This window comes from Uranotaenia lowii, chromosome 3, assembly GCF_029784155.1.
Source record: "Uranotaenia lowii strain MFRU-FL chromosome 3, ASM2978415v1, whole genome shotgun sequence".
NCBI lineage: Eukaryota > Metazoa > Arthropoda > Insecta > Diptera > Culicidae > Uranotaenia > Uranotaenia lowii.
In genome coordinates, this window is record NC_073693.1 from 294,653,002 (window position 1) to 294,665,828 (window position 12,827).

Genomic DNA, 12,827 nt, shown 5'->3' on the forward strand with positions numbered 1-12,827 from the left:
TCGATTCATTAAAAAAAAATTCAGTCCAACTTTATTAAATTTTCAAATGTCAAAATCTTATTGAGAAATTGCTACGTATCGGTAATTAACTGGTGAGATTAAAAGGCGCAAATTTTACCGTCGGCACTTAAGCGCCATCCACTATATGTAGATGTGCCAACGGTCATCTAATTAATTAGCCCGGACTCTTACCCCAGGGGGGGACAATTTGAATTTGCGCGAATCTCGTGTTGAAGGTTTGGCAATCTCAAGGAAAAAAATCAAAATGTAACAAATGAAATTTAAAAGCAAAAATGACTTACCGACTACGCGCCGATTCCTTACGTTCAGCGTCTTAGCGCGGACCTTCAACTGCCCTCCAAGGACCAGGTTCGACAACCAGTAGGCACTTCCACTAACCGACTTCCCGTTTAGACCGATCGAATGCGCGGAACAACGGCGTCGGAGATTGCCAGCCTCAACGACTTTGGGTTTTCCGATACGACCACACAACTTCCACTTTACCAACGACTACGAGTTTTTTTTTTTTTTAAATATACGATTTTTTTCGACTTCAACGAGCGACTTTTCCGATCAGCGTCTGGAGTCTAAGAGAGCGACCCCCGGGTCACCAGCTCGCAAGAAGGCTTCCCGATTGCCTCCCCCTATGAGGTTGGCTTCGGGTTTTTGCCAAGACAATGCTTGTAGATCGCGCGCGAAATTCAAGCATTTCTTCTCAACGGTTGAAATGGACGCTACGTCGACTAGCCATCTTTACTTTTGGTAGCCCTCTTGATGTCGGATCGTGAAGTTCAATCCGTATCAACAGGGCCGGTTCATCATTTGCTACCTAGAGATTTTTACCTTGAGATTGCCAAGAAAATAAAATACAAATAATTAAAATAAGTTGCAACGCAACAAAATTCACTATTCGATTTCAACACATGTTTGTTTGCATGTTTCTATGAGGAAGAGCTGTAATTTTTATTTTCTCAATTATAAATGTCTCAATGTTTATGAAAATTATTTCACATCCTTTGGTAGGAAAGTGTTTCTTAATGCCCCTAGCCAAGTTGTCGGCAACCTTTTGATTCAGAAGAGCTAAAACTTCAAATTTTCAACATTTCAGAGTTCTAAAGAGCAACATTAAAAATTTATTGTTTTTGTTTGTAATAAAAACTAACAAAATATATTAATGATCAGTTAACATAGATTTTACGAAAAAAACTTCAAAATTATTCGAGTTTTTTCTAACTCTTGAATATTTTTTTAAATCTGATTCTAAATACGATTAAGTACATGGATTCTCTTCTGCACCGTCAACTCTTCTAACATGGTTTGATTGCAATGGCAAATATCGGGTTATGGGAAATAAATTTTATTAAAATTATCAAGCATTTTTATGACTTTTCCCCCAGATTCAGCTAATCCTTTCTTAATCCAGAAGTATAAGGTTAAATTAAAATTAAAATTAAGTAGTCGAAAATTTTCATCTTCAAAATTTATGCTCCTGATAACTGGTTACAAATGTCAATAAATATTTAGAATTTTCATGACATTTTCATGACATCAATTGGACTTGTCTTCAAAATTTTATGCATCTGGCAAACTCAAAAAGCTCATTTTATGTCACATGTGATTCTTCAGTATTGTGCGTTCGATTGAATGAAGAATGCAATTCAATACATTGTAGATTGTTCATTAATGCTTGCTGAAGCTTAGATTACTGGAAACAAAATCTGTAGTTTAACCAGAACAAATATATCATATTATTTTTTTTTCAGCCTTCATTGAAAATGCGTGACAACTAATAAAGCAACAGCACATTTTAACTGGCAAGATCAATTCAAGGATATTTTCAAACATTCGAAACAAAAATTATGAAAAATAAATTTAAGTTAATTATCTTTTCATAAAAAAATGAAAAACATGTTCGTTACTAAAACTTCGTTCAAAATTGCTGTGCTTTTGGTAAATAATGGCTACAGGCATCACAGATTATTCAAAAAACTGCTTCGTGCTGTAAAGGTTATTGGTTACAAGTATTTTACCTTTAAAATAGATTTTCAGAATTAAAACTTTCATTCATTCTCAATGCTGATTCGAGTGCTATTCACTATTAAACTTTTTATTTATTGACTAAGGTTTCCATAGTTTTTTCAGTTCGTATCCAGGCCAGGCAAATCCTGGCATTAGTTTTCTAAATTATAAACTCCAAACATGGGAATTCCCGGATAGATTCAGCCAAATCTAAGAATTTTCCATAAAATTACAAGAGAAATGCTGAAAAATAAACACACGAAAAATCATTGTTACCAAGGCACATCAGCGGCAATCAAATCACATCTCAAAATTCCAAAAAAATTAAGCGAATTTATTTCGCTAAAACAAGCTGAAAATATGAAATTTCGTAAAAATTGTGGATAACCTGGGAGGCCTCGTTTTTCCTCCGGGCAACCGAATCCAATTTTTTTCTTCCAAAATCTGGACAAGTACGGTTGAAACTGGGCAAATAAATAGGATTGGATTGAGGTAGTTTTTCCAATATTTTTTATGTTTCTATGCTTCAAAGTTTTAAATATTTTTCGAATTGGTTGATTAATTCAAATACGATTTTGAAAATTTCAACTTAACATTTTTCATAGAGGGCAAAAAAGTGTTTGAGAGTGTATAATGTATAAAAATAAATGAGGGTTACGTTGATAACAAAACCGAGGCTATATAACAACTTCTTTTTTGTAAATGATAAACTTTGCTACAGCTCAACTTTTGTGTTCGATCTATTATAAATATACGCGTTTTGATTTCAGTTTTTGTTCTTTGAAAACAACAGTTATTTTTTGCATTTCGCTTAATGATAAAACAAATTATTGATCTCTGTGCTGATACTTCAAAAAGAGTGAAAAGCGAAAAATTTGAAAAATTAGGCTTAAAAAAAATCGTATTTTGCCATTTGGTCCCTTCCGCTCGTTCCTGCAGCGGATGCAATTTTAAAATTTTCTTCTTGATCTACGAATATCCGTGTGCTTGGTCACAAGACTCAATCATTAATTTAGTATGATATTTAAATATTTTATTCAAAAATATATAAGTTATATTTTCGCAGTGATCTTAACTGCCGCTGGAAGCATAATTGTCACATATTATATTTTTATGTGTGAAGTATTTTGGTGCCTCGTTGCGATGAATATTTTTGTTATATTTAAAAAAAACATGATTTTTAAAGTGAACTTTATGTTTCCTTCAAATAATGGCAAACAAAAATTTTGAAATAAGTCACCAAAAAGTAGACAATTTCAGAATGTAACATGTGACAATTATGCTTCCAATGCATTTTGAGGATGATGCGCTTTGAACATAAGATATGAAAGAATTTTATGAATTTACATATCCCAAAAAAAATTAAAAATTCATACAAGACTACGCCAAGGGCTGCGTCCAAAAAACAAATTTAAGCTTTTACGAAGGTTCATTTATGATTGAAAGGTGGAATAAGAAAGTCTTTTTGTATGCCCCCATGCCGCTCTTAAGCCTACCCCTTTTCAGATGGCCCCATCATGTTTGTAAAATGCCTCTATCCCAAATTTAAAAACAGGATAAATAGAATCAATTATGATTTTTATCAATAAAACTTCGAATCTAAGCTTTTATCAACATCAACTTCTCAAAACAGTTTTTCTTATGGATGAACTAACTTCATAATATGGCAACCCTAACTTTTGCTTTGTTGCATAAAATTTAAAAAAAAAGAATTATTGTCAGAGAAACAGAAATTTTGCATAAAACAAAAATAGGCGCATATAGCCCGCTAGGTTTGAGGTTCGGCATCTCAGATAACAGTTTTAATGAAATCGTTTTCTCGAAAACTGAAGGAGATTTAAACATAAAAATTACTTAATTGTATAGAAAACAGATGCCTGCTCATGTGTTCACAAATTCGATGTAATATTTGATAAAATCAGTATTCTACCTAATAGGTGCATGTAGGCTGCTTCTCCCCTATAGGTAAAAGCCCAAAGTCAAATAAAAACTTTGTAATAACATGTCACTAAGAATCATTAATCCAAGCTTGTTTGGATAAACTTAAATGCTTCTGAGCAATGACTATTTCATCCAAGGCATTATCACAACAATTTTTGAACAGTCAAAAGGGTGGGGCAGACAAAGACGCCATCAACTATCAACACATCATTTATCTTCAAAAAAATAATATAACTTCTTGAAAATAATGTAATTTCGATCCGCGATAGGTAGGTTTTTCGAGATTGTAACGTAAAATAAGAATAAATTGAATTTTTGGTCCTTTTGTTAGCTCATTTTGTCTATTCGCCAGGAAAATTAGAGTATGGCGGGGTATACGTACGACCTTAGTGCTATCCTATTTTTAGAAAACTTTGCAGTTGTTTTTCCAAAAAACCAAGAACAGCATTCCTAGACGTTTATCTCTCTTCTAATAATTTTACGAAGATAATTTATCGACGCACTTAGCATAACTGCTATCGAAGCGAACATCAACCCCATCTCTGGGGCAAAAGTTCGAATGATGTGGGGAAGAAGTACGACCATTCAAAACTCCACATTTCTGCATGAAGCTAAGAAGAAACTTATTTTATATCAATCTTTGCGTATAGTAGCAGCTTCTGTGTTCGTTTCTGGTACAAATCCTATACATAAGCGAACAATTTGCGCGACTTCGGAGTTCTCCACTAATTTTCCATATTCAACAGGTTTACGAAACCCAGTTCTCGACGTATTTGAGCAATTTTTCGCGTGAACAAAAATATGCCCTGATCAGGCGCGGTCCTATGGGGGGGGGTGATCGGGGTGATCACCCCCCCCAAGCGGCAAAAATCCGTTACAAAATACCCGTAAATGCTCGAATTTCTATAAAAACTTTGAGCTTTCCCTAGTAGATGTGCTTTAGAATTTTCAAAAATTTTCCACTCCGGAGGTGTTTAATCAACGAAAAAGCTTGTTATCACTTAAAGGCTCAAGATTGAAGAAAAGTCGGTCTACTAAACTCAAGCAGCTGTAACATGCAATTCCCTGGACCGAATTATACCAATCAACTTCTGTTGAATTACTTAGAGTGTTGACTTTGAATTTGCTAACCATTTATCTACTAACATTTGAGCTATGTAATGAAATGTAGGGACATTTTTTTTAATTGTCACTAATATCCCTCATATGCCTAAATTTACATGGACAAATAGTGATAATTTTTTTTGTTTCAAAATTTGAGCTGCTTAATTTTCTTCATTATGTTTTGAATTTTAATGGAATGACAAATTTGAATAAGTCAAATAGGGGAGTGAATATTGTTATAACACTTAAATACTTGAATATTTTTTCTTCTGAAGTCATACATTGATTGTCTTTACCATGCAGTTTTTTTTTTAAATTTCGGTCAGATAGAAGAAAACAATAGAAATTCTCAAACTATGTACATAGATATATACGGAATCATAAGATTGGAAGTTTCCCTTAATTTTCAGAAATTAATATCATGTTTAATGGATTTACAGATCTTGGTCATTCTAAGAAATGAAAAATACCTTTGACCTTAAATTGTCTTATTAGTAAGAAATTTAAATTGTAGTCACATTCTCCATTGGAGTGATCAGTTTTCCAGTAGGCGCTTAAGAAACGTGTGACTTCAATTTTCAGTCTTGGGAATCTTCAAATCTTTCTGTTTGACACCAATATTTCACAAAATAAATTCAATCGCAAAGTACAACATGAAAATCCCTGAAAAAAAAAAGCAATATACAACATGTTGAGGCCGCATGAAATCCATTTTCAAGGAAGATTCGGCAACGGAAAGTTCTTCATTAGGATTTGTAATTTAAAATATCTTAAAAACCGAAGGAATCGGGACAAAATATAATAAAGAAACTTTACTTTAGGAATAAAAGGCTAAGACGAATCTGAAATTCAAATATAAATTAGAATATCCAGTTCTGTATTTTTTTCTTTTGTTTACAGTTGGTTTATTGACAATTTGAAATCTCTACAAAGTGATGTCTAACTCATTCCAAAATCCAACGCAGTACTATTTACACTTGCGTTTACAATGAATTCATAACTAGATTGCAAAATAACAATTGAGTTTTTGAATCACAGTAAAAATTCTCTTGCACAAATTCATCTCTCCCTCGATTTTTCATCATTCAAAAATGAATTATGAAACTTCAAATTAACCTATATTAAAAAAAAAAAATAGATCCAATGTTATTTAATTTGATTTGAAATCTATCACGTCAAGTATTCATATAATGGATGACCTTAAAAAGATTCAAGTACATCTACCAAACATAAATTGAATACGAAAATTTAAATTTTAATAGAGCTTAAGTTTTAAAACCTTTTTAAAGATTTCTAAATTCAAGTTAATGCGTTCATAAAACACGAGATATTCCAGATTCCATTCTGCATTCACAATTATAATACAAGTAAACAAAATTTACATTTTGCGAGGTGCAAAGAATTTGAAAACTGACTTTGACTTATTTAGGGGTACTGAATACAATTTTGTATTTTTTCTATGTGCTCTGTTTTCGTTATAACTTTGAAAGTACAAGGTTTAAATTCATTAAAAAAAATAAGTGCACTTTTTAGCAAAAGTATACAGTATCAAAAAGATTTGGAAAAAAAAGGTTTTAACTTCATGATCAATTTTTCTGAAGACTTTGAGTAATTTTCCGTGATTTCTGAGCGACAAAATTATAGAATTTTTAAAAAAATGTTAAATTAGTTTTTTTTAAATTGTTGTTTCTTAGAAACAAAATCTGCATCGTTTCCTCGGGAATTGGCCACTTAGTGGCATTCTTCCCTTAAATCTGCATCGATGAATGAATAAAAGATAATTTATAGATTCAAAATAATCATTTGTTGTTCATGTAGGTCAGTTGCTTCATCAGTTATTCTTGATCGATTAAATTATTAACTAATTAGTTTTCTGACAAAAAATTAGACAAAAAATCGAGTTAAGGATGCAAAAAATTTCCACAATCAGTTTGCCAATGTTTTATTTTTTCCCTTGTGGAATAAAACTTTCCCAGCTAACATGAAATCGTAATGGAAATGATAATCCAAATCGATTAGTAACACATTTTCAATAACCATCGTAAACACGTTGGTATTGAGTGCTTTTCAATCATTCATTTACGACAAGCCTTGCCCAAAAAAAGTGGAATCGGATAGCAGTTTAGTCAATTCGTAAATATGTCTCCAAAAAGTTGAGAATATGCTAATTCGACATTTACGATTTGAGTAAACTGATTTACGATAAATGGGCGGTCCTTCAATTGACACTCTATCCAGTCTCTTCCTTGGACCGGTTCGTAAAAAGAAAATCTCACTTATAGAGCTATAGCGTGGATCATTTCAACTGATGAGTTGGCATCGTGGAAGGATATCGGACAGCGAACTCGGAGGACTCGAGTTCAAATCTCGGTCGGGGAAATTCTTTTTTTTCGTTTATTTTGCTTTTTGTGGGAAAATCGAATCGTTGAAATCTTGTCATTGTAGATATATCGCCTCCACTTATGTAGCTATATGCTATTTTGGTAAGTTTAATACAATCTTTTCATCTGGTATATTTGTTTGAATAATTCTGTTGTTCCTGCGTTATACCTTCATAAATGTTTGCTGGGTTCCCGTTATCAGTCGATTGTGTTTTCGGCAACAAAGCAATTCATCAAGCTAACATTCGGAAGAGCTTTTTGTTACTTTTGACTTATACTGCTGGATTTCAAGTTCTAGACCAAATATAACGCGGAAACTGCTTTCATATGATCCACATAACAATTTTTAAATTTTGAATTAAAATCCAGTTTAAGGTTTGATATTCTACATCTGAAAGTAAGGCAATTTCAATTACAATTGATAAATACTCTTCACTAAAGTAACCCGTCATGACTTCATTCATTTTTCATAAATCAATATACTTTCAAGAGTTTGGAATTATGATTAGGTTCCTACATGAAGAAAAAAAAACGATTTTTCACTTTCTGTATAATTAATTTTTTGCTATTTCATTTGATCCAATACAATTAAAATTGAAAATTTTGTATAATAAGCTGAAATTTGAGAGCTAATCAATTAGAATTAAGTTCCAGAACCTTCATACTTCAGTATCTGATTTTTATAATCTTATTTTCAACTGAATTTATCTATATTTAGAGTGTTGATTTTTTATATTCAGAATTTGAAAAATCAAACCAGAATTTTGAACGAGGGTTGTGTTTCCAAATTTAAAAAAAATCAAAATTTCCAAATCTCTATTCAGTAAATTACTTCATTGAAAAACTTAATCACCGTTCATCAGTTTGAAATTCATAGCAATAATTAACTAAAACTCATATCAAAACTATACTTTTTGTTTGGCCTAGCACTAATACTCAGAAGCTCAACAACGTGTGTATAATTTTAAATTGTAAAATGACATTTATAACATGAAATTCTTTAAAAATCTGAAAGTGACAATTTCAAACTACCAGATATACAAATTATGACAATTTTCTTTTTATGAACATTTTTTTTGCAGTAAATATTGTAGATTTGCTGGTTTTTCTATTGATATTGAAAAAGTTTGTTAAAAAATTTCATTATTCTTCTCTTATTTCGTATTTTTGGAAATACATTCAATTTTGTTTATTGAAATTTAATTGGGAGAGGAGGAGCAGTGCAAGGTTGCCGAAAAAAAATCTGTGTTTTTGAAAAAAAAAATTCTCGAATTCTGTGATTTGAACCTAAAATTCTGAGACGGTTTTCTGTGACGCTTATTTTATGGAGTACATAGGGAAATCACGTCAAACATCAACAAAATCGGAAATTTGTTACAGTTTTTATTGAAAAAAATCAATTAACATTACCCTGTTTTCATATTTTCATGTCTCATAGTCAAAAATAAAAAGTCGAAAATTACAAAAAAAAAATTTAATTTTGGAAATCTGTACAAAATTTAGAAAATCTGTGAATTCTGTGAAAATTTTAAAAATTCTGTGATCTGTGACACAGATTCTGTGACGAAATTTTGCTCAAAATTCTGTGAAAATACAGATTTTTCTGTGATTTCGGCAACCTTGGAGCAGTGTGCAACTTATAATTACTCATTTGAAAGTGGAAACCCTCAAACACCCCCCCCCCCCCCCTGCCACCCTCCCCCTCTTTTCACTTTTTCAAAATGATCGTTTTTTCACCAGATATTACGTTCCCTTCATATTGACTGATTTTTTAAAATTTGGAAAATCACCCCCCCCAAGAGCCAACTCTAGGACCGCCCCTGGCCCTGATGTTTCCAGAGCATTTTTAAAAAAGTTGAAACTTTCCATTCAGATTTACTTCAGTGAACCTTGTTTATCATTCGTACTTTTGCTCCATTTTTAGTTCGTACTTTTGCCTCTTCAAGGTTTCTTGTGGTTCACAGTTTATTATGCAAAACAGAGGAGAGTTAATGAAATTCTTTCTTCGACTTTGGATAGTGGTTGAAACAGCTAAACAGACACATTAACACTTTCATTGAAAGCCAGAATTTGGATTGCTCAACCATATTTGCCGTTATCTTAAATATTACATCATTTATGCAAAAAAGCTACTCAACCTCATTTTTCGCAGTATTTTCAACTTCTACGAAAAAAAAGTGATGTCTGGATGAAGGTTTTCTAAATTACTATCAATGCAGCCAGAGTTTGGAATTTTGCTGTTCTTTGATTGTGATAATTACAAAACTTACTTTTACCCCACCTTACTCTACGGCTTGGAAACACATCCAAGTGAATTCAATGAACACATAAGCGCAATTTTCAGCGTTTAACTTCAACAACTCACTGATATTTACGATTTCGCCGTATTCAAAAATCGCTGCTGCTTTAACAGTTTTAAAAAGATGCCGGCAATTAAGAGGGGCTGAAGAAGCGCAGGTTAGAAAGGATTTGTTAAAATAATCTTAGTTTTTTCATGATAATTAATTTTATCTTTGTTACTTTGATTTATCGGCCTAGCGGTGAAAAGTGATGTCCTTTTTAGTAGGGACATCTAAAGATTATGAAATTTTTATATAGATGGATAGAAGGTTAGAAGAAATGAAAGATGGTGAAAATGAGCGGGTAGAATTTGTCTAGAAGCATTACCATCACATACCAAATTTTTGTTCCTCACGAGCCTACTACTATGAAGTGGTAGATACAGATAGAGTTGCATCTACCACCGCACTACAAGTTCTCGCTTGTGGGGCGGACCACGCTAAGCCTACTAATGTGTGGTGGTAGATGCAACTCTATCTGTATCTACCACTTCATAGTAGTAGGCTCGTGAGGAACAAAAATTTGGTATGTGATGGTAATGCTTCTAGACAAATTCTACCCGCTCATTTTCACCATCTTTCATTTCTTCTAACCTTCTATCCATCTATATAAAAATTTCATAATCTTTAGATGTCCCTACTAAAAAGGACATCACTTTTCACCGCTAGGCCGATAAATCAAAGTAACAAACAAAAATTACGGTGGTTAATCTCTTCATAAAATTAATTTTATCTTTCAGCACTAATATTTTATCTTATCGATGCGTTGCTACATTAACTCACTAGTTTCTTAGAAGAATAAACGTTTCTGTACAGAAATGAATCCAACTGTAAGTTGAAATTTCAGGGACTAGACAAGATGAAAATTAATGTTGAAAAACGAGCGAAAAAAATTCGTTGAAATGATGGGAATAGAGATAGACTACGAAAATGATGATGATCACATGGGAAAACAATTCCCTTCATTCCGATAGACATCGACACTCGACCAGTATAACTTTCATACGCCAGGTTGTCTCCTGTAGTAGAATGTTAATACATGGGCCCCGGAGAGGCGCAAGATGTGGGTTCAAGTCCTACCGGGAGACAAGGCGAATTTTTTTCGCACGTTTTTCAACATTAATTTTCATCTTGTCTAGTCCCTGAAATTTCAACTTACAGTTGGATTCATTTTTCTACAAAAAAGTTTCGCTGACTGAATGTTTGAGTCAAGACCCATCTCTGCGTCACAGTTTAAAAATATAAACGTTTCTTTTAGAGAAAGTTGTTACTTGTTTCTAGCGATTATCGCTCATTAAGGATGACCCAAAAGAAATCGACAAGTTCACAATTTATTCATCCTATTAATGAACATTTTTCCAAATCCTTTGATGAACATAGTTAGGGCAGAAATCGGACGGTAGTTGTTAACAACAAGACTGCCTTCTGACTTGAATATTGGAACAACTCTTGCTATTTTTAGAAAGTCAGGATACAGTTCTGTTTCTACGATTTTGTTAAAGAGTTGACAAAAATTCGAAAATAATCATTGCAGTTTTCTTTTAACAAAAAAAAATTGATTGTGGCCACAGCACTTTTGGTTTTTAAGAGAAATAATAATTAATACCACCTTATTTTGTGTTCCCAGATAAAGAAAAATGAGTAAGATTTAGGTTGTCAGAATTTTTTCAGGACGTATCCGAGTCGGACAAATCCGGGCAATTTTATATAAAAACCTGGCAAAATACGAGTATATCATTTCAAAATTGACCAACAATCTGGGCAATATCCGGGCAAATTTTGTCAAAACCCAAATCCAGAAATTACTCAACAAAAATAAAGAAAAAAAATTATTTATCAAAACTTATCGACAGCTCTTAAAAAGTTTTTAAGGCTTTCCACAAAACTTTTCATAATTATTTTTATGAAACTTGCTCAAAAAATTTCGTTTTAGTCGCATAAATAAAAAAAATCACAGCACTTTTGGTTTTTTTTTTCTTTGTTTGTTTTGCCAAATTAAATGAATAAATCCAGGTAAAATCCGGGCATTTTTCAATGAAATCCGGGCAACTGAACCGGGCCGGACTGTTGCCAAATTTTGTATTACTGGCAAACCCTGATGAAACCTAGCAATCTGGCAACCTTTAGTTAGAGACACAATTAGTAAAGGATAGCGGGTCAGATTCAGGATCGTTGTGAATGCTAGATCTTTACCGACATTTGTGAAGTGATTGTTAAAAGCTTCGCATACTTCGGGTTTTTTTTCGAGAAGGATATTATTAACTTTAAATTTTAATTCTAAATATTATTAGGATACCTTTTTCCTAAGATTGAGATTATGCCTTTCCACACAGTGAAGCTTATTGTGTTGCGGGGGGGGGGGTTGTGTGACTGAAATTTATCACTGAATTTTTGCCCTTGTTGGGCACGAATTAAAAAAAAATAAAACAAATTATGTTTTTAAATATGTGATAATTTATTTTAAGTACTTTACATGCATAGTTTTCGTATTGAATCGTACCTTTAGAAAACTGACCCTGAACCTGAAAGGTGAGCTAAATTTTTAAAATGAAACCTTAAGTAACAGAATATGGAATTCACTTTCATCGATGATTAAAATCTTTGAATTCGTTTAAAAGTGTGGTGGATCAAACTTATTTGATTCGAGCATAAAATAAGTTTTTCAGGTGTTCCTTCAATTTCTTTAAAAAAAAAAACTTTTTCTATCCTCCAATCAAATAAGCCCCATCTTCCTAGCTCTTTTGCAAATTCAAAAATTTTAATCATCGATGAAAACAAATCAATTTTTTTAAATGAAAGTAAAAGATATATTTTTTTTGGATCGAACTTCCTTGATGCAAACTTGAACCAAAATAATGATTTTATATTGGAATTTGGCTTTTTAAAAAAAACTACAATATTAAAAATGTTCAGCAATTCACCCAGAATTTCTGGAATTTTGTGCAGATTTTTTAGGTGAAGATCAGTTACTGTGAATGTTTTTTTTTTTTTAATTAAAATTTAGGTTTTCATAAACTACAATTTAGAGAATTAACTCAAATTC